A 27,624-nucleotide genomic window follows, 5' to 3' on the forward strand; every position below is an offset into this window, starting at 1 on the left:
GCGTCAGTTTAATAAGGAGGAGCAGAAAGGAGCGGCGGTACCGTTTCCTCGAGCTGTGGCGATTTTCAATAATTCCATCAATGTAATATCTCCAACTTTGCAAATCACACCAAGCTGGGTTGCATTCCGAGCTGCTAGGAGGCTGCAGCGGAATTGGACAGATTAGGTGGATGGCAGATGCCATATAATGAAGATAAGTGTGAGTTTATCCACTTTGGTGGCAAAACCTTGAAGGTAGAATGTTATCTGAATGTTGACCGATTTGTAAAAGCGGAGGGGTATTGAGACCTGGGTATTTTGGTACATCAGTCGTTGAAGTCATTCATACATACAGGTACAGCATGCAGTAAAGGAAGCCAAATGTCATGCTGGCCTTCATAGCGAGGAGATTAGGGTATCGGAGCATGGAGACTTGTACAGCACCTTGCTGAGACCAGACCTTGAGTATTGTGTGCAGTTATGATCATCTAATCTGAGGAAGGACATTCTTGCTTTTGAGGGAGTGTAGCGAATATTCACCAGATTGATTCCAGGGATGGCAGGACTGACATGAAGAAAGACTGGATCGACTAGGCTTATACTCGCTGGAATTTAGAAGAATGAGCGGGGAGCTCATAGAAACATTTAAAATTTGGTCGGGAATGGACAGGTTTGATGGCGTAAAAAGGTTCCCGCAGTCCGAATAAAGGAAGCCCAGTACCAGCGGTCACTGTCTAAGGATAAAGTGTAAACCATTTAGGACCGACACGAGGAGAATCTTCTTCACTCAGATCATTGTGAACCTGTGGAATTCTGTACCACAGAAAGATGTGGAAGCCAGTTGGATAGATATACTCAAAAGACAGTGAGATATGGCCCTTACGGTTAAAGTGATCAAGGGGCATGGAGAGAAATCAGGAAGGGGAAGTGAAGTTGCATGCTCAGCCATGATCATTTTGAATGGTGGTGCTGGCTGGAAGGGACGAATGGCCTACTCCTGCACCTACTTTCTAAGTTTCTATGTTTCTATCTTCAGAATATGAGGTGCTTTGTTGTTCTTCGCCTTTTATTAACAAAAATTAAACACTAATTGCACTATCTTTAAACTTGAATGTGCTCGCAATGTGAGCATTGGATGTTCAGTGGTAGAATTCTCGCCTCCCACGCGAGAGACACGGGTTCGATTCCCGGCCAATGCAGTGTTTATGGAAATATTTCAGAAAGCGTGTATTTAAAAATTAAACTTCCCGACTGTTTCAAGAGCGGAAACAGAGAGGAGCGGCTGTTAAATGAGCGGGGGCGCAGATATCCTTCGGCACAAAGAGCGGGAGCAGTGAGGATCGCTTGTAACGTGAGGGAGTAAAGGATTTGAGTTATTTTTCAAATAGCACGAGCAGAGGGAAGCGGCAATTTAAAAAGCGAGACGCACAGGAGTGGCTGTTTGCAGCACGTAAGCAGAGATGAGCGGGTGTTGAAAGAGCGGGAGCAAGTCTGGGCGGCAGTTTCATTAGAAGGAGCAGAAAGGAGCGGCGGTACCGTTTCCTCGAGCTGTGGCGATTTTCAATAATTCCATCAATGTTATATCTCCAACTTTGCAAATCACACCAAGCTGGGTTGCAGTGCGATCTGCTCGGAGGCTGCAGCGGAATTGGACAGATTAGGTGGATGGCAGATGCCATATAATGAAGATAAGTGTGAGTTTATCCACTTTGGTGGCAAAACCTTGAAGGTAGAATGTTATCTGAATGTTGACCGATTTGTAAAAGCGGAGGGGTATTGAGACCTGGGTATTTTGGTACATCAGTCGTTGAAGTCATTCATACATACAGGTACAGCATGCAGTAAAGGAAGCCAAATGTCATGCTGGCCTTGATAGCGAGGAGATTAGGGTATCGGAGCATGGAGACTTGTACAGCACCTTGCTGAGACCAGACCTTGAGTATTGTGTGCAGTTATGATCATCTAATCTGAGGAAGCACATTCTTGCTTTTGAGGGAGTGTAGCGAATATTCACCAGATTGATTCCAGGGATGGCAGGACTGACATGAAGAAAGACTGGATCGACTAGGCTTATACTCGCTGGAATTTAGAAGAATGAGAGGGGAGCTCATAGAAACATTTAAAATTTGGTCGGGAATGGACAGGTTTGATGGCGTAAAAAGGTTCCCGCAGTCCGAATAAAGGAAGCCCAGTACCAGCGGTCACTGTCTAAGGATAAAGTGTAAACCATTTAGGACCGACACGAGGAGAATCTTCTTCACTCAGATCATTGTGAACCTGTGGAATTCTGTACCACAGAAAGATATGGAAGCCAGTTGGATAGATATACTCAAAAGAGAGTGAGATATGGCCCTTACGGCTAAAGTGATCAAGGGGCATGGAGAGAAATCAGGAAGGGGAAGTGAAGTTGCATGCTCAGCCATGATCATATTGAATGGTGGTGCTGGCTGGAAGGGACGAATGGCCTACTCCTGCACCAATTTCTAAGTTTCTATGTTTCTATCTTCAGAATATGAGGTGATTTGTTGTTCTTCGCCTTTTATTAGCAAAAATTAAACACTAATTGCACTATCTTTAAACTTGAATGTGCTCGTAATGTGAGCATTGGTGGTTCAGGGGTCGAGTTCTCTTATGGAAGTATTTCAGAAAGCGTGTATTTCAAAATTAAACTTCCCGACTGTTTCAAGAGCGCACACAGAGAGGAGCGGCTGTTAAATGAGCGGGGGCACAGATATCCTTCGGTATAAAGAGCGGGAGCAGTGAGGATCGCTTGTAACGTGAGGGAGCAAAGGATTTGAGTTATTTTTCAAATAGCACGAGCAGAGGGAAGCGGCAATTTAAAAAGCGAGAACACACAGGAGTGGCTGTTTGCAGCACGGCAGCAGAGATGAGCGGGTGTTGAAAGAGCGGGAGCAAGTCTGGGCGTCAGTTTAATAAGGAGGAGCAGAAAGGAGCGGCGGTACCGTTTCCTCGAGCTGTGGCGATTTTCAATAATTCCATCAATGTAATATCTCCAACTTTGCAAATCACACCAAGCTGGGTTGCATTGCGAGCTGCTAGGAGGCTGCAGCGGAATTGGACAGATTAGGTGGATGGCAGATGCCATATAATGAAGATAAGTGTGAGTTTATCCACTTTGGTGGCAAAACCTTGAAGGTAGAATGTTATCTGAATGTTGACCGATTTGTAAAAGCGGAGGGGCATTGAGAGCTGGGTATTTTGGTACATCAGTCGTTGAAGTCATTCATACATACAGGTACAGCATGCAGTAAAGGAAGCCAAATGTCATGCTGGCCTTCATAGCGAGGAGATTAGGGTATCGGAGCATGGAGACCTGTACAGCACCTTGCTGAGACCAGACCTTGAGTATTGTGTGCAGTTATGATCATCTAATCTGAGGAAGGACATTCTTGCTTTTGAGGCAGTGTAGCGAATATTCACCAGATTGATTCCAGGGATGGCAGGACTGACATGAAGAAAGACTGGATCGACTAGGCTTATACTCGCTGGAATTTAGAAGAATGAGAGGGGAGCTCATAGAAACATTTAAAATTTGGTCGGGAATGGACAGGTTTGATGGCGTAAAAAGGTTCCCGCATTCCGAATAAAGGAAGCCCAGCACCAGCGGTCACTGTCTAAGGATAAAGTGTAAACCATTTAGGACCGACACGAGGAGAATCTTCTTCACTCAGATCATTGTGAACCTGTGGAATTCTGTGCCACAGAAAGATGTGGAAGCCAGTTGGATAGATATACTCAAAAGAGAGTGAGATATGGCCCTTAGGGCTAAAGTGATCAAGGGGCATGGAGAGAAATCAGGAAGGGGAAGTGAAGTTGCATGCTCAGCCATGATCATATTGAATGGTGGTGCTGGCTGGAAGGGACGAATGGCCTACTCCTGCACCAATTTCTAAGTTTCTATGTTTCTATCTTCAGAATATGAGGTGATTTGTTGTTCTTCGCCTTTTATTAGCAAAAATTAAACACTAATTGCACTATCTTTAAACTTGAATGTGCTCGTAATGTGAGCATTGGTGGTTCAGGGGTAGAATTCTCGCTTCCCACGCGGGAGACCCGGGTTCGATTCCCGGCCAATGCAGTGTTTATGGAAGTATTTCAGAAAGCGTGTATTTAAAAATTAAACTTCCCGACTGTTTCAAGAGCGGACACAGAGAGGAGCGGCTGTTAAATGAGCGTGGGCACAGATATCCTTCGGTATAAAGAGCGGGAGCAGTGAGGATCGCTTGTAACGTGAGGGAGTAAAGGATTTGAGTTATTTTTCAAATAGCACGAGCAGAGGGAAGCGGCAATTTAAAAAGCGAGAACACACAGGAGTGGCTGTTTGCAGCACGGCAGCAGAGATGAGCGGGTGTTGAAAGAGCGGGAGCAAGTCTGGGCGGCAGTTTAATAAGGAGGAGCAGAAAGGAGCGGCGGTACCGTTTCCTCGAGCTGTGGCGATTTTCAATAATTCCATCAATGTAATATCTCCAACTTTGCAAATCACACCAAGCTGGGTTGCAGTGCGAGCTGCTCGGAGGCTGCAGCGGAATTGGACAGATTAGGTGGATGGCAGATGCCATATAATGAAGATAAGTGTGAGTTTATCCACTTTGGTGGCAAAACCTTGAAGGTAGAATGTTATCTGAATGTTGACCGATTTGTAAAAGCGGAGGGGTATTGAGACCTGGGTATTTTGGTACATCAGTCGTTGAAGTCATTCATACATACAGGTACAGCATGCAGTAAAGGAAGCCAAATGTCATGCTGGCCTTCATAGCGAGGAGATTAGGGTATCGGAGCTTGGAGACTTGTACAGCACCTTGCTGAGACCAGACCTTGAGTATTGTGTGCAGTTATGATCATCTAATCTGAGGAAGGACATTCTTGCTTTTGAGGGAGTGTAGCGAATATTCACCAGATTGATTCCAGGGATGGCAGGACTGACATGAAGAAAGACTGGATCGACTAGGCTTATACTCGCTGGAATTTAGAAGAATGAGAGGGGAGCTCCAAGAAACATTTAAAATTTGGTCGGGAATGGACAGGTTTGATGGCGTAAAAAGGTTCCCGCAGTCCGAATAAAGGAAGCCCAGTACCAGCGGTCACTGTCTAAGGATAAAGTGTAAACCATTTAGGACCGACACGAGGAGAATCTTCTTCACTCAGATCGATGTGAACCTGTGGAATTCTGTACCACAGAAAGATGTGGAAGCCAGTTGGATAGATATACTCAAAAGAGAGTGAGATATGGCCCTTAGGGCTAAAGTGATCAAGGGGCATGGAGAGAAATCAGGAAGGGGAAGTGAAGTTGCATGCTCAGCCATGATCATATTGAATGGTGGTGCTGGCTGGAAGGGACGAATGGCCTACTCCTGCACCAATTTCTAAGTTTCTATGTTTCTATCTTCAGAATATGAGGTGATTTGTTGTTCTTCGCCTTTTATTAGCAAAAATTAAACACTAATTGCACTATCTTTAAACTTGAATGTGCTCGTAATGTGAGCATTGGTGGTTCAGGGGTAGAGTTCTCGCCTCCCACGCGGGAGACCCGGGTTCGATTCCCGGCCAATGCAGTGTTTATGGAAGTATTTCAGAAAACGTGTATTTCAAAATTAAACTTCCCGACAGTTTCAAGAGCGCACACAGAGAGGAGCGGCTGTTAAATGAGCGGGGGCACAGATATCCTTCGGTATAAAGAGTGGGAGCAGTGAGGATCGCTTGTAACGTGAGGGAGCAAAGGATTTGAGTTATTTTTCAAATAGCACGAGCAGAGGGAAGCGGCAATTTAAAAAGCGAGAACACACAGGAGTGGCTGTTTGCAGCACGGCAGCAGAGATGAGCGGGTGTTGAAAGAGCGGGAGCAAGTCTGGGCGGCAGTTTAATAAGGAGGAGCAGAAAGGAGCGGCGGTACCGTTTCCTCGAGCTGAGGCGATTTTCAATAATTCCATCAATGTAATATCTCCAACTTTGCAAATCACACCAAGCTGGGTTGCATTGCGAGCTGCTAGGAGGCTGCAGCGGAATTGGACAGATTAGGTGGATGGCAGATGCCATATCATGAAGATAAGTGTGAGTTTATCCACTTTGGTGGCAAAACCTTGAAGGTAGAATGTTATCTGAATGTTGACCGATTTGTAAAAGCGGAGGGGTATTGAGACCTGGGTATTTTGGTACATCAGTCGTTGAAGTCATTCATACATACAGGTACAGCATGCAGTAAAGGAAGCCAAATGTCATGCTGGCCTTCATAGCGAGGAGATTAGGGTATCGGAGCATGGAGACTTGTACAGCACCTTGCTGAGACCAGACCTTGAGTATTGTGTGCAGTTATGATCATCTAATCTGAGGAAGCACATTCTTGCTTTTGAGGGAGTGTAGCGAATATTCACCAGATTGATTCCAGGGATGGCAGGACTGACATGAAGAAAGACTGGATCGACTAGGCTTATACTCGCTGGAATTTAGAAGAATGAGAGGGGAGCTCATAGAAACATTTAAAATTTGGTCGGGAATGGACAGGTTTGATGGCGTAAAAAGGTTCCCGCAGTCCGAATAAAGGAAGCCCAGTACCAGCGGTCACTGTCTAAGGATAAAGTGTAAACCATTTAGGACCGACACGAGGAGAATCTTCTTCACTCAGATCGATGTGAACCTGTGGAATTCTGTACCACAGAAAGATGTGGAAGCCAGTTGGATAGATATACTCAAAAGAGAGTGAGATATGGCCCTTACGGCTAAAGTGATCAAGGGGCATGGAGAGAAATCAGGAAGGGGAAGTGAAGTTGCATGCTCAGCCATGATCATATTGAATGGTGGTGCTGGCTGGAAGGGACGAATGGCCTACTCCTGCACCAATTTCTAAGTTTCTATGTTTCTATCTTCAGAATATGAGGTGATTTGTTGTTCTTCGCCTTTTATTAGCAAAAATTAAACACTAATTGCACTATCTTTAAACTTGAATGTGCTCGTAATGTGAGCATTGGTGGTTCAGGGGTCGAGTTCTCTTATGGAAGTATTTCAGAAAGCATGTATTTCAAAATTAAACTTCCCGACTGTTTCAAGAGCGCACACAGAGAGGAGCGGCTGTTAAATGAGCGGGGGCACAGATATCCTATGGTATAAAGAGCGGGAGCAGTGAGGATCGCTTGTAACGTGAGGGAGCAAAGGATTTGAGTTATTTTTCAAATAGCACGAGCAGAGGGAAGCGGCAATTTAAAAAGCGAGAACACACAGGAGTGGCTGTTTGCAGCACGGCAGCAGAGATGAGCGGGTGTTGAAAGAGCGGGAGCAAGTCTGGGCGTCAGTTTAATAAGGAGGAGCAGAAAGGAGCGGCGGTACCGTTTCCTCGAGCTGTGGCGATTTTCAATAATTCCATCAATGTAATATCTCCAACTTTGCAAATCACACCAAGCTGGGTTGCATTGCGAGCTGCTAGGAGGCTGCAGCGGAATTGGACAGATTAGGTGGATGGCAGATGCCATATAATGAAGATAAGTGTGAGTTTATCCACTTTGGTGGCAAAACCTTGAAGGTAGAATGTTATCTGAATGTTGACCGATTTGTAAAAGCGGAGGGGTATTGAGACCTGGGTATTTTGGTACATCAGTCGTTGAAGTCATTCATACATACAGGTACAGCATGCAGTAAAGGAAGCCAAATGTCATGCTGGCCTTCATAGCGAGGAGATTAGGGTATCGGAGCATGGAGACTTGTACAGCACCTTGCTGAGACCAGACCTTGAGTATTGTGTGCAGTTATGATCATCTAATCTGAGGAAGGACATTCTTGCTTTTGAGGCAGTGTAGCGAATATTCACCAGATTGATTCCAGGGATGGCAGGACTGACATGAAGAAAGACTGGATCGACTAGGCTTATACTCGCTGGAATTTAGAAGAATGAGTGGGGAGCTCATAGAAACATTTAAAATTTGGTCGGGAATGGACAGGTTTGATGGCGTAAAAAGGTTCCCGCATTCCGAATAAAGGAAGCCCAGCACCAGCGGTCACTGTCTAAGGATAAAGTGTAAACCATTTAGGACCGACACGAGGAGAATCTTCTTCACTCAGATCATTGTGAACCTGTGGAATTCTGTGCCACAGAAAGATGTGGAAGCCAGTTGGATAGATATACTCAAAAGAGAGTGAGATATGGCCCTTACGGCTAAAGTGATCAAGGGGCATGGAGAGAAATCAGGAAGGGGAAGTGAAGTTGCATGCTCAGCCATGATCATATTGAATGGTGGTGCTGGCTGGAAGGGACGAATGGCCTACTCCTGCACCTACTTTCTAAGTTTCTATGTTTCTATCTTCAGAATATGAGGTGCTTTGTTGTTCTTCGCCTTTTATTAACAAAAATTAAACACTAATTGCATTATCTTTAAACTTGAATGTGCTCGTAATGTGAGCATTGGTGGTTCAGGGGTAGAATTCTCGCCTCCCACGCGGGAGACCCGGGTTCGATTCCCGGCCAATGCAGTGTTTATGGAAGTATTTCAGAAAGCGTGTATTTAAAAATTAAACTTCCCGACTGTTTCAAGAGCGCACACAGAGAGGAGCGGCTGTTAAATGAGCGGGGGCACAGATATCCTTCGGTATAAAGAGCGGGAGCAGTGAGGATCGCTTGTAACGTGAGGGAGTAAAGGATTTGAGTTATTTTTCAAATAGCACGAGCAGAGGGAAGCGGCAATTTAAAAAGCGAGAACACACAGGAGTGGCTGTTTGCAGCACGGCAGCAGAGATGAGCGGGTGTTGAAAGAGCGGGAGCAAGTCTGGGCGGCAGTTTAATAAGGAGGAGCAGAAAGGAGCGGCGGTACCGTTTCCTCGAGCTGTGGCGATTTTCAATAATTCCATCAATGTAATATCTCCAACTTTGCAAATCACACCAAGCTGGGTTGCAGTGCGAGCTGCTCGGAGGCTGCTGCGGAATTGGACAGATTAGGTGGATGGCAGATGCCATATAATGAAGATAAGTGTGAGTTTATCCACTTTGGTGGCAAAACCTTGAAGGTAGAATGTTATCTGAATGTTGACCGATTTGTAAAAGCGGAGGGGTATTGAGACCTGGGTATTTTGGTACATCAGTCGTTGAAGTCATTCATACATACAGGTACAGCATGCAGTAAAGGAAGCCAAATGTCATGCTGGCCTTCATAGCGAGGAGATTAGGGTATCGGAGCTTGGAGACTTGTACAGCACCTTGCTGAGACCAGACCTTGAGTATTGTGTGCAGTTATGATCATCTAATCTGAGGAAGGACATTCTTGCTTTTGAGGGAGTGTAGCGAATATTCACCAGATTGATTCCAGGGATGGCAGGACTGACATGAAGAAAGACTGGATCGACTAGGCTTATACTCGCTGGAATTTAGAAGAATGAGAGGGGAGCTCCAAGAAACATTTAAAATTTGGTCGGGAATGGACAGGTTTGATGGCGTAAAAAGGTTCCCGCAGTCCGAATAAAGGAAGCCCAGTACCAGCGGTCACTGTCTAAGGATAAAGTGTAAACCATTTAGGACCGACACGAGGAGAATCTTCTTCACTCAGATCGATGTGAACCTGTGGAATTCTGTACCACAGAAAGATGTGGAAGCCAGTTGGATAGATATACTCAAAAGAGAGTGAGATATGGCCCTTAGGGCTAAAGTGATCAAGGGGCATGGAGAGAAATCAGGAAGGGGAAGTGAAGTTGCATGCTCAGCCATGATCATATTGAATGGTGGTGCTGGCTGGAAGGGACGAATGGCCTACTCCTGCACCAATTTCTAAGTTTCTATGTTTCTATCTTCAGAATATGAGGTGATTTGTTGTTCTTCGCCTTTTATTAGCAAAAATTAAACACTAATTGCACTATCTTTAAACTTGAATGTGCTCGTAATGTGAGCATTGGTGGTTCAGGGGTAGAGTTCTCGCCTCCCACGCGGGAGACCCGGGTTCGATTCCCGGCCAATGCAGTGTTTATGGAAGTATTTCAGAAAGCGTGTATTTCAAAATTAAACTTCCCGACTGTTTCAAGAGCGCACACAGAGAGGAGCGGCTGTTAAATGAGCGGGGGCACAGATATCCTTCGGTATAAAGAGCGGGAGCAGTGAGGATCGCTTGTAACGTGAGGGAGCAAAGGATTTGAGTTATTTTTCAAATAGCACGAGCAGAGGGAAGCGGCAATTTAAAAAGCGAGAACACACAGGAGTGGCTGTTTGCAGCACGGCAGCAGAGATGAGCGGGTGTTGAAAGAGCTGGAGCAAGTCTGGGCGGCAGTTTAATAAGGAGGAGCAGAAAGGAGCGGCGGTACCGTTTCCTCGAGCTGTGGCGATTTTCAATAATTCCATCAATGTAATATCTCCAACTTTGCAAATCACACCAAGCTGGGTTGCATTGCGAGCTGCTAGGAGGCTGCAGCGGAATTGGACAGATTAGGTGGATGGCAGATGCCATATCATGAAGATACGTGTGAGTTTATCCACTTTGGTGGCAAAACCTTGAAGGTAGAATGTTATCTGAATGTTGACCGATTTGTAAAAGCGGAGGGGTATTGAGACCTGGGTATTTTGGTACATCAGTCGTTGAAGTCATTCATACATACAGGTACAGCATGCAGTAAAGGAAGCCAAATGTCATGCTGGCCTTCATAGCGAGGAGATTAGGGTATCGGAGCATGGAGACTTGTACAGCACCTTGCTGAGACCAGACCTTGAGTATTGTGTGCAGTTATGATCATCTAATCTGAGGAAGCACATTCTTGCTTTTGAGGGAGTGTAGCGAATATTCACCAGATTGATTCCAGGGATGGCAGGACTGACATGAAGAAAGACTGGATCGACTAGGCTTATACTCGCTGGAATTTAGAAGAATGAGAGGGGAGCTCATAGAAACATTTAAAATTTGGTCGGGAATGGACAGGTTTGATGGCGTAAAAAGGTTCCCGCAGTCCGAATAAAGGAAGCCCAGTACCAGCGGTCACTGTCTAAGGATAAAGTGTAAACCATTTAGGACCGACACGAGGAGAATCTTCTTCACTCAGATCATTGTGAACCTGTGGAATTCTGTACCACAGAAAGATGTGGAAGCCAGTTGGATAGATATACTCAAAAGAGAGTGAGATATGGCCCTTACGGCTAAAGTGATCAAGGGGCATGGAGAGAAATCAGGAAGGGGAAGTGAAGTTGCATGCTCAGCCATGATCATATTGAATGGTGGTGCTGGCTGGAAGGGACGAATGGCCTACTCCTGCACCAATTTCTAAGTTTCTATGTTTCTATCTTCAGAATATGAGGTGATTTGTTGTTCTTCGCCTTTTATTAGCAAAAATTAAACACTAATTGCTCTATCTTTAAACTTGAATGTGCTCGTAATGTGAGCATTGGTGGTTCAGGGGTCGAGTTCTCTTATGGAAGTATTTCAGAAAGCGTGTATTTCAAAATTATACTTCCCGACTGTTTCAAGAGCGCACACAGAGAGGAGCGGCTGTTAAATGAGCGGGGGCACAGATATCCTTCGGTATAAAGAGCGGGAGCAGTGAGGATCGCTTGTAACGTGAGGGAGCAAAGGATTTGAGTTATTTTTCAAATAGCACGAGCAGAGGGAAGCGGCAATTTAAAAAGCGAGAACACACAGGAGTGGCTGTTTGCAGCACGGCAGCAGAGATGAGCGGGTGTTGAAAGAGCGGGAGCAAGTCTGGGCGTCAGTTTAATAAGGAGGAGCAGAAAGGAGCGGCGGTACCGTTTCCTCGAGCTGTGGCGATTTTCAATAATTCCATCAATGTAATATCTCCAACTTTGCAAATCACACCAAGCTGGGTTGCATTGCGAGCTGCTAGGAGGCTGCAGCGGAATTGGACAGATTAGGTGGATGGCAGATGCCATATAATGAAGATAAGTGTGAGTTTATCCACTTTGGTGGCAAAACCTTGAAGGTAGAATGTTATCTGAATGTTGACCGATTTGTAAAAGCGGAGGGGTATTGAGACCTGGGTATTTTGGTACATCAGTCGTTGAAGTCATTCATACATACAGGTACAGCATGCAGTAAAGGAAGCCAAATGTCATGCTGGCCTTCATAGCGAGGAGATTAGGGTATCGGAGCATGGAGACTTGTACAGCACCTTGCTGAGACCAGACCTTGAGTATTGTGTGCAGTTATGATCATCTAATCTGAGGAAGGACATTCTTGCTTTTGAGGCAGTGTAGCGAATATTCACCAGATTGATTCCAGGGATGGCAGGACTGACATGAAGAAAGACTGGATCGACTAGGCTTATACTCGCTGGAATTTAGAAGAATGAGAGGGGAGCTCATAGAAACATTTAAAATTTGGTCGGGAATGGACAGGTTTGATGGCGTAAAAAGGTTCCCGCATTCCGAATAAAGGAAGCCCAGCACCAGCGGTCACTGTCTAAGGATAAAGTGTAAACCATTTAGGACCGACACGAGGAGAATCTTCTTCACTCAGATCATTGTGAACCTGTGGAATTCTGTGCCACAGAAAGATGTGGAAGCCAGTTGGATAGATATACTCAAAAGAGAGTGAGATATGGCCCTTACGGCTAAAGTGATCAAGGGGCATGGAGAGAAATCAGGAAGGGGAAGTGAAGTTGCATGCTCAGCCATGATCATATTGAATGGTGGTGCTGGCTGGAAGGGACGAATGGCCTACTCCTGCACCTACTTTCTAAGTTTCTATGTTTCTATCTTCAGAATATGAGGTGATTTGTTGTTCTTCGCCTTTTATTAGCAAAAATTAAACACTAATTGCACTATCTTTAAACTTGAATGTGCTCGTAATGTGAGCATTGGTGGTTCAGGGGTAGAATTCTCGCTTCCCACGCGGGAGACCCGGGTTCGATTCCTGGCCAATGCAGTGTTTATGGAAGTATTTCAGAAAGCGTGTATTTAAAAATTAAACTTCCCGACTGTTTCAAGAGCGGACACAGAGAGGAGCGGCTGTTAAATGAGCGTGGGCACAGATATCCTTCGGTATAAAGAGCGGGAGCAGTGAGGATCGCTTGTAACGTGAGGGAGTAAAGGATTTGAGTTATTTTTCAAATAGCACGAGCAGAGGGAAGCGGCAATTTAAAAAGCGAGAACACACAGGAGTGGCTGTTTGCAGCACGGCAGCAGAGATGAGCGGGTGTTGAAAGAGCGGGAGCAAGTCTGGGCGGCAGTTTAATAAGGAGGAGCAGAAAGGAGCGGCGGTACCGTTTCCTCGAGCTGTGGCGATTTTCAATAATTCCATCAATGTAATATCTCCAACTTTGCAAATCACACCAAGCTGGGTTGCAGTGCGAGCTGCTCGGAGGCTGCAGCGGAATTGGACAGATTAGGTGGATGGCAGATGCCATATAATGAAGATAAGTGTGAGTTTATCCACTTTGGTGGCAAAACCTTGAAGGTAGAATGTTATCTGAATGTTGACCGATTTGTAAAAGCGGAGGGGTATTGAGACCTGGGTATTTTGGTACATCAGTCGTTGAAGTCATTCATACATACAGGTACAGCATGCAGTAAAGGAAGCCAAATGTCATGCTGGCCTTCATAGCGAGGAGATTAGGGTATCGGAGCTTGGAGACTTGTACAGCACCTTGCTGAGACCAGACCTTGAGTATTGTGTGCAGTTATGTTCATCTAATCTGAGGAAGGACATTCTTGCTTTTGAGGGAGTGTAGCGAATATTCACCAGATTGATTCCAGGGATGGCAGGACTGACATGAAGAAAGACTGGATCGACTAGGCTTATACTCGCTGGAATTTAGAAGAATGAGAGGGGAGCTCCAAGAAACATTTAAAATTTGGTCGGGAATGGACAGGTTTGATGGCGTAAAAAGGTTCCCGCAGTCCGAATAAAGGAAGCCCAGTACCAGCGGTCACTGTCTAAGGATAAAGTGTAAACCATTTAGGACCGACACGAGGAGAATCTTCTTCACTCAGATCGATGTGAACCTGTGGAATTCTGTACCACAGAAAGATGTGGAAGCCAGTTGGATAGATATACTCAAAAGAGAGTGAGATATGGCCCTTAGGGCTAAAGTGATCAAGGGGCATGGAGAGAAATCAGGAAGGGGAAGTGAAGTTGCATGCTCAGCCATGATCATATTGAATGGTGGTGCTGGCTGGAAGGGACGAATGGCCTACTCCTGCACCAATTTCTAAGTTTCTATGTTTCTATCTTCAGAATATGAGGTGATTTGTTGTTCTTCGCCTTTTATTAGCAAAAATTAAACACTAATTGCACTATCTTTAAACTTGAATATGCTCGTAATGTGAGCATTGGTGGTTCAGGGGTAGAGTTCTCGCCTCCCACGCGGGAGACCCGGGTTCGATTCCCGGCCAATGCAGTGTTTATGGAAGTATTTCAGAAAGCGTGTATTTCAAAATTAAACTTCCCGACTGTTTCAAGAGCGCACACAGAGAGGAGCGGCTGTTAAATGAGCGGGGGCACAGATATCCTTCGGTATAAAGAGCGGGAGCAGTGAGGATCGCTTGTAACGTGAGGGAGCAAAGGATTTGAGTTATTTTTCAAATAGCACGAGCAGAGGGAAGCGGCAATTTAAAAAGCGAGAACACACAGGAGTGGCTGTTTGCAGCACGGCAGCAGAGATGAGCGGGTGCTGAAAGAGCGGGAGCAAGTCTGGGCGGCAGTTTAATAAGGAGGAGCAGAAAGGAGCGGCGGTACCGTTTCCTCGAGCTGTGGCGATTTTCAATAATTCCATCAATGTAATATCTCCAACTTTGCAAATCACACCAAGCTGGGTTGCATTGCGAGCTGCTAGGAGGCTGCAGCGGAATTGGACAGATTAGGTGGATGGCAGATGCCATATCATGAAGATAAGTGTGAGTTTATCCACTTTGGTGGCAAAACCTTGAAGGTAGAATGTTATCTGAATGTTGACCGATTTGTAAAAGCGGAGGGGTATTGAGACCTGGGTATTTTGGTACATCAGTCGTTGAAGTCATTCATACATACACGTACAGCATGCAGTAAAGGAAGCCAAATGTCATGCTGGCCTTCATAGCGAGGAGATTAGGGTATCGGAGCATGGAGACTTGTACAGCACCTTGCTGAGACCAGACCTTGAGTATTGTGTGCAGTTATGATCATCTAATCTGAGGAAGCACATTCTTGCTTTTGAGGGAGTGTAGCGAATATTCACCAGATTGATCCCAGGGATGGCAGGACTGACATGAAGAAAGACTGGATCGACTAGGCTTATACTCGCTGGAATTTAGAAGAATGAGAGGGGAGCTCATAGAAACATTTAAAATTTGGTCGGGAATGGACAGGTTTGATGGCGTAAAAAGGTTCCCGCTGTCCGAATAAAGGAAGCCCAGTACCAGCGGTCACTGTCTAAGGATAAAGTGTAAACCATTTAGGACCGACACGAGGAGAATCTTCTTCACTCAGATCATTGTGAACCTGTGGAATTCTGTACCACAGAAAGATGTGGAAGCCAGTTGGATAGATATACTCAAAAGAGAGTGAGATATGGCTCTTACGGCTAAAGTGATCAAGGGGCATGGAGAGAAATCAGGAAGGGGAAGTGAAGTTGCATGCTCAGCCATGATCATATTGAATGGTGGTGCTGGCTGGAAGGGACGAATGGCCTACTCCTGCACCAATTTCTAAGTTTCTATGTTTCTATCTTCAGAATATGAGGTGATTTGTTGTTCTTCGCCTTTTATTAGCAAAAATTAAACACTAATTGCACTATCTTTAAACTTGAATGTGCTCGTAATGTGAGCATTGGTGGTTCAGGGGTCGAGTTATCTTATGGAAGTATTTCAGAAAGCGTGTATTTCAAAATTAAACTTCCCGACTGTTTCAAGAGCGCACACAGAGAGGAGCGGCTGTTAAATGAGCGGGGGCACAGATATCCTTCGGTATAAAGAGCGGGAGCAGTGAGGATCGCTTGTAACGTGAGGGAGCAAAGGATTTGAGTTATTTTTCAAATAGCACGAGCAGAGGGAAGCGGCAATTTAAAAAGCGTGAACACACAGGAGTGGCTGTTTGCAGCACGGCAGCAGAGATGAGCGGGTGTTGAAAGAGCGGGAGCAAGTCTGGGCGGCAGTTTAATAAGGAGGAGCAGAAAGGAGCGGCGGTACCGTTTCCTCGAGCTGTGGCGATTTTCAATAATTCCATCAATGTAATATCTCCAACTTTGCAAATCACACCAAGCTGGGTTGCATTGCGAGCTGCTAGGAGGCTGCAGCGGAATTGGACAGATTAGGTGGATGGCAGATGCCATATAATGAAGATAAGTGTGAGTTTATCCACTTTGGTGGCAAAATCTTGAAGGTAGAATGTTATCTGAATGTTGACCGATTTGTAAAAGCGGAGGGGTATTGAGACCTGGGTATTTTGGTACATCAGTCGTTGAAGTCATTCATACATACAGGTACAGCATGCAGTAAAGGAAGCCAAATGTCATGCTGGCCTTCATAGCGAGGAGATTAGGGTATCGGAGCATGGAGACTTGTACAGCACCTTGCTGAGACCAGACCTTGAGTATTGTGTGCAGTTATGATCATCTAATCTGAGGAAGGACATTCTTGCTTTTGAGGCAGTGTAGCGAATATTCACCAGATTGATTCCAGGGATGGCAGGACTGACATGAAGAAAGACTGGATCGACTAGGCTTATACTCGCTGGAATTTAGAAGAATGAGAGGGGAGCTCATAGAAACATTTAAAATTTGGTCGGGAATGGACAGGTTTGATGGCGTAAAAAGGTTCCCGCATTCCGAATAAAGGAAGCCCAGCACCAGCGGTCACTGTCTAAGGATAAAGTGTAAACCATTTAGGACCGACACGAGGAGAATCTTCTTCACTCAGATCATTGTGAACCTGTGGAATTCTGTGCCACAGAAAGATGTGGAAGCCAGTTGGATAGATATACTCAAAAGAGAGTGAGATATGGCCCTTACGGCTAAAGTGATCAAGGGGCATGGAGAGAAATCAGGAAGGGGAAGTGAAGTTGCATGCTCAGCCATGATCATATTGAATGGTGGTGCTGGCTGGAAGGGACGAATGGCCTACTCCTGCACCTACTTTCTAAGTTTCGATGTTTCTATCTTCAGAATATGAGGTGCTTTGTTGTTCTTCGCCTTTTATTAACAAAAATTAAACACTAATTGCACTATCTTTAAACTTGAATGTGATGGTAATGTGAGCATTGGTGGTTCAGGGGTAGAATTCTCGCCTCCCACGCGGGAGACCCGGGTTCGATTCCCGGCCAATGCAGTGTTTATGGAAGTATTTCAGAAAGCGTGTATTTAAAAATTAAACTTCCCGACTGTTTCAAGAGCGGACACAGAGAGGAGCGGCTGTTAAATGAGCGTGGGCACAGATATCCTTCGGTATAAAGAGCGGGAGCAGTGAGGATCGCTTGTAACGTGAGGGAGTAAAGGATTTGAGTTATTTTTCAAATAGCACGAGCAGAGGGAAGCGGCAATTTAAAAAGCGAGAACACACAGGAGTGGCTGTTTGCAGCACGGCAGCAGAGATGAGCGGGTGTTGAAAGAGCGGGAGCAAGTCTGGGCGGCAGTTTAATAAGGAGGAGCAGAAAGGAGCGGCGGCACCGTTTCCTCGAGATGTGGCGATTTTCAATAATTCCATCAATGTAATATCTCCAACTTTGCAAATCACACCAAGCTGGGTTGCAGTGCGAGCTGCTCGGAGGCTGCAGCGGAATTGGACAGATTAGGTGGATGGCAGATGCCATATAATGAAGATAAGTGTGAGTTTATCCACTTTGGTGGCAAAACCTTGAAGGTAGAATGTTATCTGAATGTTGACCGATTTGTAAAAGCGGAGGGGTATTGAGACCTGGGTATTTTGGTACATCAGTCGTTGAAGTCATTCATACATACAGGTACAGCATGCAGTAAAGGAAGCCAAATGTCATGCTGGCCTTGATAGCGAGGAGATTAGTGTATCGGAGCTTGGAGACTTGTACAGCACCTTGCTGAGACCAGACCTTGAGTATTGTGTGCAGTTATGATCATCTAATCTGAGGAAGGACATTCTTGCTTTTGAGGGAGTGTAGCGAATATTCACCAGATTGATTCCAGGGATGGCAGGACTGACATGAAGAAAGACTGGATCGACTAGGCTTATACTCGCTGGAATTTAGAAGAATGAGAGGGGAGCTCCAAGAAACATTTAAAATTTGGTCGGGAATGGACAGGTTTGATGGCGTAAAAAGGTTCCCGCAGTCCGAATAAAGGAAGCCCAGTACCAGCGGTCACTGTCTAAGGATAAAGTGTAAACCATTTAGGACCGACACGAGGAGAATCTTCTTCACTCAGATCAATGTGAACCTGTGGAATTCTGTACCACAGAAAGATGTGGAAGCCAGTTGGATAGATATACTCAAAAGAGAGTGAGATATGGCCCTTAGGGCTAAAGTGATCAAGGGGCATGGAGAGAAATCAGGAAGGGGAAGTGAAGTTGCATGCTCAGCCATGATCATATTGAATGGTGGTGCTGGCTGGAAGGGACGAATGGCCTACTCCTGCACCAATTTCTAAGTTTCTATGTTTCTATCTTCAGAATATGAGATGATTTGTTGTTCTTCGCCTTTTATTAGCAAAAATTAAACACTAATTGCACTATCTATAAACTTGAATGTGCTCGTAATGTGAGCATTGGTGGTTCAGGGGTAGAGTTCTCGCCTCCCACGCGGGAGACCCGGGTTCGATTCCCGGCCAATGCAGTGTTTATGGAAGTATTTCAGAAAGCGTGTATTTCAAAATTAAACTTCCCGACTGTTTCAAGAGCGCACACAGAGAGGAGCGGGGGGCACAGATATCCTTCGGTATAAAGAGCGGGAGCAGTGAGGATCGCTTGTAACGTGAGGGAGCAAAGGATTTGAGTTATTTTTCAAATAGCACGAGCAGAGGGAAGCGGCAATTTAAAAAGCGAGAACACACAGGAGTGGCTGTTTGCAGCACGGCAGCAGAGATGAGCGGGTGTTGAAAGAGCGGGAGCAAGTCTGGGCGGCAGTTTAATAAGGAGGAGCAGAAAGGAGCGGCGGTACCGTTTCCTCGAGCTGTGGCGATTTTCAATAATTCCATCAATGTAATATCTCCAACTTTGCAAATCACACCAAGCTGGGTTGCATTGCGAGCTGCTAGGAGGCTGCAGCGGAATTGGACAGATTAGGTGGATGGCAGATGCCATATAATGAAGATAAGTGTGAGTTTATCCACTTTGGTGGCAAAACCTTGAAGGTAGAATGTTATCTGAATGTTGACCGATTTGTAAAAGCGGAGGGGTATTGAGACCTGGGTATTTTGGTACATCAGTCGTTGAAGTCATTCATACATACAGGTACAGCATGCAGTAAAGGAAGCCAAATGTCATGCTGGCCTTCATAGCGAGGAGATTAGGTTATCGGAGCATGGAGACTTGTACAGCACCTTGCTGAGACCAGACCTTGAGTATTGTGTGCAGTTATGATCATCTAATCTGAGGAAGGACATTCTTGCTTTTGAGGGAGTGTAGCGAATATTCACCAGATTGATTCCAGGGATGGCAGGACTGACATGAAGAAAGACTGGATCGACTAGGATTATACTCGCTGGAATTTATAAGAATGAGATGGGAGCTCATAGAAACATTTAAAATTTGGTCGGGAATGGACAGGTTTGATGGCGTAAAAAGGTTCCCGCATTCCGAATAAAGGAAGCCCAGCACCAGCGGTCACTGTCTAAGGATAAAGTGTAAACCATTTAGGACCGAAACGAGGAGAATCTTCTTCACTCAGATCATTGTGAACCTGTGGAATTCTGTGCCACAGAAAGATGTGGAATCCAGTTGGATAGATATACTCAAAAGAGAGTGAGATATGGCCCTTACGGCTAAAGTGATCAAGGGGCATGGAGAGAAATCAGGAAGGGGAAGTGAAGTTGCATGCTCAGCCATGATCATATTGAATGGTGGTTCTGGCTGGAAGGGACGAATGGCCTACTCCTGCACCTACTTTCTAAGTTTCTATGTTTCTATCTTCAGAATATGAGGTGCTTTGTTGTTCTTCGCCTTTTATTAACAAAAATTAAACACTAATTGCACTATCTTTAAACTTGAATGTGCTCGTAATGTGAGCATTGGTGGTTCAGGGGTAGAGTTCTCGCCTCCCACGCGGGAGACCCGGGTTCGATTCCCGGCCAATGCAGTGTTTCTGGAAGTATTTTAGAAAGCGTGTATTTCAAAATTAAACTTCCCGACTGTTTCAAGAGCGCACACAGAGAGGAGCGGCTGTTAAATGAGCGGGGGCACAGATATCCTTCGGTATAAAGAGCGGGAGCAGTGAGGATCGCTTGTAACGTGAGGGAGCAAAGGATTTGAGTTATTTTTCAAATAGCACGAGCAGAGGGAAGCGGCAATTTAAAAAGCGAGAACACGCAGGAGTGGCTGTTTGCAGCACGGCAGCAGAGATGAGCGGGTGTTGAAAGAGCGGGAGCAAGTCTGGGCGGCAGTTTAATAAGGAGGAGCAGAAAGGAGCGGCGGTACCGTTTCCTCGAGCTGTGGCGATTTTCAATAATTCCATCAATGTAATATCTCCAACTTTGCAAATCACACCAAGCTGGGTTGCATTGCGAGCTGCTAGGAGGCTGCAGCGAAATTGGACAGATTAGGTGGATGGCAGATGCCATATAATGAAGATAAGTGTGAGTTTATCCACTTTGGTGGCAAAACCTTGAAGGTAGAATGTTATCTGAATGTTGACCGATTTGTAAAAGCGGAGGGGTATTGAGACCTGGGTATTTTGGTACATCAGTCGTTGAAGTCATTCATACATACAGGTACAGCATGCAGTAAAGGAAGCCAAATGTCATGCTGGCCTTCATAGCGAGGAGATTAGGGTATCGGAGCATGGAGACTTGTACAGCACCTTGCTGAGACCAGACCTTGAGTATTGTGTGCAGTTATGATCATCTAATCTGAGGAAGGACATTCTTGCTTTTGAGGCAGTGTAGCGAATATTCACCAGATTGATTCCAGGGATGGCAGGACTGACATGAAGAAAGACTGGATCGACTAGGCTTATACTCGCTGGAATTTAGAAGAATGAGAGGGGAGCTCCAAGAAACATTTAAAATTTGGTCGGGAATGGACAGGTTTGATGGCGTAAAAAGTTTCCCGCAGTCCGAATAAAGGAAGCCCAGTACCAGCGGTCACTGTGTAAGGATAAAGTGTAAACCATTTAGGACCGACACGAGGAGAATCTTCTTCACTCAGATCAATGTGAACCTGTGGAATTCTGTACCACAGAAAGATGTGGAAGCCAGTTGGATAGATATACTCAAAAGAGAGTGAGATATGGCCCTTAGGGCTAAAGTGATCAAGGGGCATGGAGAGAAATCAGGAAGGGGAAGTGAAGTTGCATGCTCAGCCATGATCATATTGAATGGTGGTGCTGGCTGGAAGGGACGAATGGCCTACTCCTGCACCAATTTCTAAGTTTCTATGTTTCTATCTTCAGAATATGAGGTGATTTGTTGTTCTTCGCCTTTTATTAGCAAAAATTAAACACTAATTGCACTATCTTTAAACTTGAATGTGCTCGTAATGTGAGCATTGGTGGTTCAGGGGTAGAGTTCTCGCCTCCCACGCGGGAGACCCGGGTTCGATTCCCGGCCAATGCAGTGTTTATGGAAGTATTTCAGAAAGCGTGTATTTCAAAATTAAACTTCCCGACTGTTTCAAGAGCGCACACAGAGAGGAGCGGCTGTTAAATGAGCGGGGGCACAGATATCCTTCGGTATAAAGAGCGGGAGCAGTGAGGATCGCTTGTAACGTGAGGGAGCAAAGGATTTGAGTTATTTTTCAAATAGCACGAGCAGAGGGAAGCGGCAATTTAAAAAGCGAGAACAAACAGGGGTGGCTGTTTGCAGCACGGCAGCAGAGATGAGCGGGTGTTGAAAGAGCGGGAGCAAGTCTGGGCGGCAGTTTAATAAGGAGGAGCAGAAAGGAGCGGCGGTACCGTTTCCTCGAGCTTTGGCGATTTTCAATAATTCCATCAATGTAATATCTCCAACTTTGCAAATCACACCAAGCTGGGTTGCATTGCGAGCTGCTAGGAGGCTGCAGCGGAATTGGACAGATTAGGTGGATGGCAGATGCCATATAATGAAGATAAGTGTGAGTTTATCCACTTTGGTGGCAAAACCTTGAAGGTAGAATGTTATCTGAATGTTGACCGATTTGTAAAAGCGGAGGGGTATTGGGACCTGGGTATTTTGGTACATCAGTCGTTGAAGTCATTCATACATACAGGTACAGCATGCAGTAAAGGAAGCCAAATGTCATGCTGGCCTTCATAGCGAGGAGATTAGGGTATCGGAGCATGGAGACTTGTACAGCACCTTGCTGAGACCAGACCTTGAGTATTGTGTGCAGTTATGATCATCTAATCTGAGGAAGGACATTCTTGCTTTTGAGGGAGTGTAGCGAATATTCACCAGATTGATTCCAGGGATGGCAGGACTGACATGAAGAAAGACTGGATCGACTAGGATTATACTCGCTGGAATTTAGAAGAATGAGAGGGGAGCTCATAGAAACATTTAAAATTTGGTCGGGAATGGACAGGTTTGATGGCGTAAAAAGGTTCCCGCATTCCGAATAAAGGAAGCCCAGCACCAGCGGTCACTGTCTAAGGATAAAGTGTAAACCATTTAGGACCGACACGAGGAGAATCTTCTTCACTCAGATCATTGTGAACCTGTGGAATTCTGTGCCACAGAAAGATGTGGAAGCCAGTTGGATAGATATACTCAAAAGAGAGTGAGATATGGCCCTTAGGGCTAAAGTGATCAAGGGGCATGGAGAGAAATCAGGAAGGGGAAGTGAAGTTGCATGCTCAGCCATGATCATATTGAATGGTGGTGCTGGCTGGAAGGGACGAATGGCCTACTCCTGCACCTACTTTCTAAGTTTCTATGTTTCTATCTTCAGAATATGAGGTGCTTTGTTGTTCTTCGCCTTTTATTAACAAAAATTAAACACTAATTGCACTATCTTTAAACTTGAATGTGCTCGTAATGTGAGCATTGATGGTTCAGGGGTAGAATTCTCGCCTCCCACGCGGGAGATCCGGGTTCGATTCCCGACCAATGCAGTGTTTATGGAAGTGTTTCAGAAAGCGTGTATTTAAAAATTAAACTTCCCGACTGTTTCAAGAGCGCACACAGAGAGGAGCGGCTGTTAAATGAGCGTGGGCACAGATATCCTTCGGTATAAAGAGCGGGAGCAGTGAGGATCGCTTGTAACGTGAGGGAGTAAAGGATTTGAGTTATTTTTCAAATAGCACGAGCAGAGGGAAGCGGCAATTTAAAAAGCGAGAACACACAGGAGTGGCTGTTGCAGCACGGCAGCAGAGATGAGCGGGTGTTGAAAGAGCGGGAGCAAGTCTGGGCGGCAGTTTAATAAGGAGGAGCAGAAAGGAGCGGCGGTACCGTTTCCTCGAGCTGTGGCGATTTTCAATAATTCCATCAATGTAATATCTCCAACTTTGCAAATCACACCAAGCTGGGTTGCAGTGCGAGCTGCTCGGAGGCTGCAGCGGAATTGGACAGATTAGGTGGATGGCAGATGCCATATAATGAAGATAAGTGTGAGTTTATCCACTTTGGTGGCAAAACCTTGAAGGTAGAATGTTATCTGAATGTTGACCGATTTGTAAAAGCGGAGGGGTATTGAGACCTGGGTATTTTGGTACATCAGTCGTTGAAGTCATTCATACATACAGGTACAGCATGCAGCAAAGGAAGCCAAATGTCATGCTGGCCTTGATAGCGAGGAGATTAGGGTATCGGAGCATGGAGACTTGTACAGCACCTTGCTGAGACCAGACCTTGAGTATTGTGTGCAGTTATGATCATCTAATCTGAGGAAGGACATTCTTGCTTTTGAGGGAGTGTAGCGAATATTCACCAGATTGATTCCAGGGATGGCAGGACTGACATGAAGAAAGACTGGATCGACTAGGCTTATACTCGCTGGAATTTAGAAGAATGAGAGGGGAGCTCCAAGAAACATTTAAAATTTGGTCGGGAATGGACAGTTTTGATGGCATAAAAAGGTTCCCGCAGTCCGAATAAAGGAAGCCCAGTACCAGCGGTCACTGTCTAAGGATAAAGTGTAAATCATTTAGGACCGACACGAGGAGAATCTTCTTCACTCAGATCAATGTGAACCTGTGGAATTCTGTACCACAGAAAGATGTGGAAGCCAGTTGGATAGATATACTCAAAAGAGAGTGAGATATGGCCCTTAGGGCTAAAGTGATCAAGGAGCATGGAGAGAAATCAGGAAGGGGAAGTGAAGTTGCATGCTCAGCCATGATCATATTGAATGGTGATGCTGGCTGGAAGGGACGAATGGCCTACTCCTGCACCAATTTCTAAGTTTCTATGTTTCTATCTTCAGAATATGAGGTGATTTGTTGTTCTTCGCCTTTTGTTAGCAAAAATTAAACACTAATTGCACTATCTTTAAACTTGAATGTGCTCGTAATGTGAGCATTGGTGGTTCAGGGGTAGAGTTTTCGCCTCCCACGCCGGAGACCCGGGTTCGATTCCCGGCCAATGCAGTGTTTATGGAAGTATTTCAGAAAGCGTGTATTTAAAAATTAAACTTCCCGACTGTTTCAAGAGCGGACACAGAGAGGAGCGGCTGTTAAATGAGCGTGGGCACAGATATCCTTCGGTATAAAGAGCGGGAGCAGTGAGGATCGCTTGTAACGTGAGGGAGTAAAGAATTTGAGTTATTTTTCAAATAGCACGAGCAGAGGGAAGCGGCAATTTAAAAAGCGAGAACACACAGGAGTGGCTGTTTGCAGCACGGCAGCAGAGATGAGCGGGTGTTGAAAGAGTGGGAGCAAGTCTGGGCGGCAGTTTAATAAGGAGGAGCAGAAAGGAGCGGCGGTACCGTTTCCTCGAGCTGTGGCGATTTTCAATAATTCCATCAATGTAATATCTCCAACTTTGCAAATCACACCAAGCTGGGTTGCATTGCGAGCTGCTAGGAGGCTGCAGCGGAATTGGACAGATTCGGTGGATGACAGATGCCATATAATGAAGATAAGTGTGAGGTTATCCACTTTGGTGGCAAAACCTTGAAGGTAGAATGTTATCTGAATGTTGACCGATTTGTAAAAGCGGAGGGGTATTGAGACCTGGGTATTTTGGTACATCAGTCGTTGAAGTCATTCATACATACAGCTCCAGCATGCAGTAAAGGAAGCCAAATGTCATGCTGGCCTTCATAGCGAGGAGATTAGGGTATCGGAGCATGGAGACTTGTACAGCACCTTGCTGAGACCAGACCTTGAGTATTGTGTGCAGTTATGATCATCTAATCTGAGGAAGGACATTCTTGCTTTTGAGGGAGTGTAGCGAATATTCACCAGATTGATTCCAGGGATGGCAGGACTGACATGAAGAAAGACTGGATCGACTAGGCTTATACTCGCTGGAATTTAGAAGAATGAGAGGGGAGCTCATAGAAACATTTAAAATTTGGTCGGGAATGGACAGGTTTGATGGCGTAAAAAGGTTCCCACATTCCGAATAAAGGAAGCCCAGCACCAGCGGTCACTGTCTAAGGATAAAGTGTAAACCATTTAGGACCGACACGAGGAGAATCTTCTTCACTCAGATCATTGTGAACCTGTGGAATTCTGTGCCACAGAAAGATGTGGAAGCCAGTTGGATAGATATACTCAAAAGAGAGTGAGATATGGCCCTTACGGCTAAAGTGATCAAGGGGCATGGAGAGAAATCAGGAAGGGGAAGTGAAGTTGCATGCTCAGCCATGATCATATTGAATGGTGGTGCTGGCTGGAAGGGACGAATGGCCTACTCCTGCACCTACTTTCTAAGTTTCTATGTTTCTATCTTCAGAATATGAGGTGCTTTGTTGTTCTTCGCCTTTTATTAACAAAAATTAAACACTAATTGCACTATCTTTAAACTTGAATGTGCTCGTAATGTGAGCATTGGTGGTTCAGGGGTAGAATTCTCGCCTCCCACGCGGGAGACCCGGGTTCGATTCCTGGCCAATGCAGTGTTTATGGAAGTATTTCAGAAAGCATGTATTTAAAAATTAAACTTCCCGACTGTTTCAAGAGCGGACACAAAGAGGAGCGGCTGTTAAATGAGCGTGGGCACAGATATCCTTCGGTATAAAGAGCGGGAGCAGTGAGGATCGCTTGTAACGTGAGGGAGTAAAGGATTTGAGTTATTTTTTAAATAGCACGAGCAGAGGGAAGCGGCAATTTAAAAAGCGAGAACACACAGGAGTGGCTGTTTGCAGCACGGCAGCAGAGATGAGCGGGTGTTGAAAGAGCGGGAGCAAGTCTGGGCGGCAGTTTAATAAGGAGGAGCAGAAAGGAGCGGCGGTACCGTTTCCTCGAGCTGTGGCGATTTTCAATAATTCCATCAATGTAATATCTCCAACTTTGCAAATCACACCAAGCTGGGTTGCAGTGCGAGCTGCTCGGAGGCTGCAGCGGAATTGGACAGATTAGGTGGATGGCAGATGCCATATAATGAAGATAAGTGTGAGTTTATCCACTTTGGTGGCAAAACCTTGAAGGTAGAATGTTATCTGAATGTTGACCGATTTGTAAAAGCGGAGGGGTATTGGGACCTGGGTATTTTGGTACATCAGTCGTTGAAGTCATTCATACATACAGGTACAGCATGCAGTAAAGGAAGCCAAATGTCATGCTGGCCTTCATAGCGAGGAGATTAGGGTATCGGAGCATGGAGACTTGTACAGCACCTTGCTGAGACCAGACCTTGAGTATTGTGTGCAGTTATGATCATCTAATCTGAGGAAGGACATTCTTGCTTTTGAGGGAGTGTAGCGAATATTCACCAGATTGATTCCAGGGATGGCAGGACTGACATGAAGAAAGACTGGATCGACTAGGATTATACTCGCTGGAATTTAGAAGAATGAGAGGGGAGCTCATAGAAACATTTAAAATTTGGTCGGGAATGGACAGGTTTGATGGCGTAAAAAGGTTCCCGCATTCCGAATAAAGGAAGCCCAGCACCAGCGGTCACTGTCTAAGGATAAAGTGTAAACCATTTAGGACCGACACGAGGAGAATCTTCTTCACTCAGATCATTGTGAACCTGTGGAATTCTGTGCCACAGAAAGATGTGGAAGCCAGTTGGATAGATATACTCAAAAGAGAGTGAGATATGGCCCTTCGGGCTAAAGTGATCAAGGGGCATGGAGAGAAATCAGGAAGGGGAAGTGAAGTTGCATGCTCAGCCATGATCATATTGAAAGGTGGTGCTGGCTGGAAGGGACGAATGGCCTACTCCTGCACCTACTTTCTAAGTTTCTATGTTTCTATCTTCAGAATATGAGGTGCTTTGTTGTTCTTCGCCTTTTATTAACAAAAATTAAACACTAATTGCACTATCTTTAAACTTGAATGTGCTCGTAATGTGAGCATTGGTGGTTCAGGGGTAGAATTCTCGCCTCCCACGCGGGAGACCCGGGTTCGATTCCCGGCCAATGCAGTGTTTATGGAAGTATTTCAGAAAGCGTGTATTTCAAAATTAAACTTCCCGACTGTTTCAAGAGCGCACACAGAGATGAGCGACTGTTAAATGAGCGGGGGCACAGATATC

General features: G+C 45.4%; 15 non-coding genes across 15 annotated transcripts; all 15 read left to right on the forward strand.

Moving 5' to 3' along the window:
- Window positions 1-1,107: 1,107 nt before the first annotated feature.
- Window positions 1,108-1,178, forward strand: trnag-ccc (transfer RNA glycine (anticodon CCC)). Its single transcript has one exon. It is a non-coding gene; the product is annotated as a tRNA-Gly (tRNA).
- A 2,829-nt stretch (window positions 1,179-4,007) lies between these two features.
- trnag-ccc (transfer RNA glycine (anticodon CCC)) lies at window positions 4,008-4,078 on the forward strand. The gene has a single exon. It is a non-coding gene; the product is annotated as a tRNA-Gly (tRNA).
- Window positions 4,079-5,481: 1,403 nt separating this feature from the next.
- trnag-ccc (transfer RNA glycine (anticodon CCC)) lies at window positions 5,482-5,552 on the forward strand. Its single transcript has one exon. It is a non-coding gene; the product is annotated as a tRNA-Gly (tRNA).
- A 2,831-nt stretch (window positions 5,553-8,383) lies between these two features.
- trnag-ccc (transfer RNA glycine (anticodon CCC)) lies at window positions 8,384-8,454 on the forward strand. Its single transcript has one exon. It is a non-coding gene; the product is annotated as a tRNA-Gly (tRNA).
- Window positions 8,455-9,857: 1,403 nt separating this feature from the next.
- trnag-ccc (transfer RNA glycine (anticodon CCC)) lies at window positions 9,858-9,928 on the forward strand. Its single transcript has one exon. It is a non-coding gene; the product is annotated as a tRNA-Gly (tRNA).
- A 2,831-nt stretch (window positions 9,929-12,759) lies between these two features.
- trnag-ccc (transfer RNA glycine (anticodon CCC)) lies at window positions 12,760-12,830 on the forward strand. Its single transcript has one exon. It is a non-coding gene; the product is annotated as a tRNA-Gly (tRNA).
- Window positions 12,831-14,233: 1,403 nt separating this feature from the next.
- Window positions 14,234-14,304, forward strand: trnag-ccc (transfer RNA glycine (anticodon CCC)). Its single transcript has one exon. It is a non-coding gene; the product is annotated as a tRNA-Gly (tRNA).
- A 2,831-nt stretch (window positions 14,305-17,135) lies between these two features.
- trnag-ccc (transfer RNA glycine (anticodon CCC)) lies at window positions 17,136-17,206 on the forward strand. Its single transcript has one exon. It is a non-coding gene; the product is annotated as a tRNA-Gly (tRNA).
- Window positions 17,207-18,609: 1,403 nt separating this feature from the next.
- On the forward strand, window positions 18,610-18,680 carry trnag-ccc (transfer RNA glycine (anticodon CCC)). The gene has a single exon. It is a non-coding gene; the product is annotated as a tRNA-Gly (tRNA).
- A 1,390-nt stretch (window positions 18,681-20,070) lies between these two features.
- Window positions 20,071-20,141, forward strand: trnag-ccc (transfer RNA glycine (anticodon CCC)). Its single transcript has one exon. It is a non-coding gene; the product is annotated as a tRNA-Gly (tRNA).
- A 1,403-nt stretch (window positions 20,142-21,544) lies between these two features.
- Window positions 21,545-21,615, forward strand: trnag-ccc (transfer RNA glycine (anticodon CCC)). Its single transcript has one exon. It is a non-coding gene; the product is annotated as a tRNA-Gly (tRNA).
- A 1,404-nt stretch (window positions 21,616-23,019) lies between these two features.
- trnag-ccc (transfer RNA glycine (anticodon CCC)) lies at window positions 23,020-23,090 on the forward strand. The gene has a single exon. It is a non-coding gene; the product is annotated as a tRNA-Gly (tRNA).
- Window positions 23,091-24,492: 1,402 nt separating this feature from the next.
- On the forward strand, window positions 24,493-24,563 carry trnag-ccc (transfer RNA glycine (anticodon CCC)). Its single transcript has one exon. It is a non-coding gene; the product is annotated as a tRNA-Gly (tRNA).
- A 1,404-nt stretch (window positions 24,564-25,967) lies between these two features.
- trnag-ccc (transfer RNA glycine (anticodon CCC)) lies at window positions 25,968-26,038 on the forward strand. The gene has a single exon. It is a non-coding gene; the product is annotated as a tRNA-Gly (tRNA).
- Window positions 26,039-27,442: 1,404 nt separating this feature from the next.
- trnag-ccc (transfer RNA glycine (anticodon CCC)) lies at window positions 27,443-27,513 on the forward strand. The gene has a single exon. It is a non-coding gene; the product is annotated as a tRNA-Gly (tRNA).
- The last annotated feature ends 111 nt before the right edge of the window (window positions 27,514-27,624 follow it).

The sequence above is a fragment of the Pristiophorus japonicus genome, chromosome 25 (assembly GCF_044704955.1).
Source record: "Pristiophorus japonicus isolate sPriJap1 chromosome 25, sPriJap1.hap1, whole genome shotgun sequence".
Classification (NCBI taxonomy): domain Eukaryota; kingdom Metazoa; phylum Chordata; class Chondrichthyes; family Pristiophoridae; genus Pristiophorus; species Pristiophorus japonicus.